The 2,437-nt window shown below is 45.3% G+C and overlaps 1 long non-coding RNA gene across 1 annotated transcript; it reads left to right on the top strand.

Moving 5' to 3' along the window:
• Nucleotides 1-562: 562 nt before the first annotated feature.
• On the top strand, nt 563-1,345 carry LOC140679529 (uncharacterized). Its single transcript, XR_012050925.1, has 2 exons — nt 563-980; nt 1,068-1,345. It is a non-coding gene; the product is annotated as an uncharacterized lncRNA (long non-coding RNA).
• The last annotated feature ends 1,092 nt before the right edge of the window (nt 1,346-2,437 follow it).

Here is a 2,437-nt window from a genome sequence, read left to right on the forward strand (position 1 = left end):
GGTCATCTACAATACAAGGTAAAACATTTTTTTTGGGGGGGGGGGTGTCTGGTCATCTACAATACCAGGTCAATATTGTATTTAATTTGTGTCCTCATGGTTTTTGTCATCTACAAGGTCAAAATTGGGGGGTCTGGTCATCTACAATACAAGGTCAATTTTGGGGGAGGTCAGGTCATCTACAATACAAGGTTAATTTTTTTTGGGGGGGGGTCTGGTAATCTTCAATACAAGGTCAATTTTGGGGGCGTCTGGTCAGCTACAAAATAAGGTCAATATTGTATTTAATTTGTCTCCTCATGGTTTGTCATCTACAAGGTCTCTATTGGGGGGGTCCCCCTCTACAAGGTCAATTTTTGGGGGGGTCTGGTCATCTACAATACAAGGTCAATTTTGGGGGGGTCTGGTCATCTACAAAATAAGGTCAATATTGTATTTGTGTCCTCATGGTTTGTCATCTACAAGGTCTCTATTGGGGGGTCCCCCTCTACAAGGTCAATTTTGGGGGAGGGTCTGGTCATCTACAATACAAGGTCAATTTTGGGGGGGGGGTTTGGTCATCTACAATACAAGGTCAATGTTGTATTTAATTTGTGTCCTCATAGTTTTTGTCATCTACAAGGTCAAAATTGGGGGGTCTGGTCATCTACAATACAAGGTCAATATTGGGGTGTTTGGTCATCTACAAGGTCTATTGCCCCCCTCCCCCCCCTTACAAGGTCAATATTGGTTTATCATTCTTACACCATGCACCGCTACATTACACAACTCTTACACAATGTGTTATTGGTCACACTCCTGCTGCCTCTCCTCCTGCTGTGCACACTTTTGAGCGTACCATGGGGCACACCAACGGGGGTTCCCTCTTGGCTGCGGGCGTGCCTCCGCAAGAGATCTGCAATCAACACACCTGCCCGTGATGAGCGACCAGCCTTCATAAGCCAGCGGGTGCCAGAACGTAGCTTCTCCTACCCAGTACAGTAAGCCAACACATCTCCAGCCTTCTCTCTCTCCCTGTGTTCCCTTCGCGTCGTGTTCACAGTCTCTCGTGTTGTGTCGTCCTCCAGCTTCCTCGTCGTCGAGCTGTGTATCTCGTCTACCTGGACCCCCTTTGGATTCCCCCTTGCCTTCCTGGACTAAGACCTCGCTCCTGTCCTTGACCATCCGCCTGCCCTCTGATGTCCGAGCCTGCTTTTCTGCCTCGATCTCAACACGCACACTCAACACCCTCTGGTGACCACGCTCAGATAATACTTGCACATAGTCACACTACATCTCTTTTAAGCTAATCACACACTGCACTCACATACTGAGCTGTCAATAAACACGCTGACAGCTAACGACATCATCGCCTCTCTGCAGTCTTCTTCTCCCGCTGTCTCGTCACACATTATATATTCTTTCATTCATGTGTTCATTCATTCATGTGTTATCATTACTACACCATGCACCGCAATAACACTACACAACTCTTACACACTGTTATCTGTATTTATTGATTCATTCGTGTTACTAATTTATCATTCTTACACCATGCACTGCAACAACAACCAACTCTCACACAATGTTATTCGTTCATTACATTATTCATAATCAATCAATCAAAGTTCATTATATAGCCCTAAATCACGAGTGTCTCAAAGGGCTGCACACGCCACAACGACATCCTGGGCTCAGATCCCACATCAGGGCAAGAAAAAAACTCAACCCAATGGGATGACAATGAGAAACCTCGGAGGATAATGTTTATTATTATTAGCCTTTATTTAACTAGGTAAAATCCCATTGAGATCAAAGATCTCTTTTCCAAGGGAGACCTGGCCAAGAGAGCAGCAGCAAGGTTGCAATGGAAGTCGAGTGGATCTAGCATAAAATTGTGAGTGTCCAGTCCATAGTGGATCTAGTTAATAGTGTGAGAGTCCAGTCCATAGTGGGGCCAGCAAGAGATCATCTTGAGTGGAGACAGACATCTCTGTGCTGCTGACCTAACTGATGCACAGATGAGTGGTCCACCCTGGGTCCCAACTTTGGACAGCTAGCGCGTCATCTGTGGTCACCAAAGGAGAGAAGGGCGGAGCAGAAAAGAAACGGCAGATCAACTGGTCTAAAAGGGGGTCTATTTAAAGGCTAGAGTATACAAATGAGTTTTAAGATGGGACTTAAATGCTTCTACTGAGGTAGCATCTCTAATTGTTACTGCTAGAACAATCCATAGTACTGGAGCCCCAATAGAAAACGCTCTATAGCCCGCATACTTTGTTTGGGCTCTGGGAATCACTAATAAGCCGGAGTTCTTTGAACGCAGATTTCTTGCCGGGACATATGATACAATACAATCGACAAGATAGGACGGAGCTAGACAGTGTAGTATTTTATACGTAAGTAGTAAAACCTTAAAGTTGCATCTTAAGTGCACAAGAAGCCAGTGCAGGTGAGC

The sequence above is a fragment of the Nerophis lumbriciformis genome, linkage group LG17 (genome assembly GCF_033978685.3).
Source record: "Nerophis lumbriciformis linkage group LG17, RoL_Nlum_v2.1, whole genome shotgun sequence".
Classification (NCBI taxonomy): Eukaryota; Metazoa; Chordata; class Actinopteri; order Syngnathiformes; family Syngnathidae; genus Nerophis; species Nerophis lumbriciformis.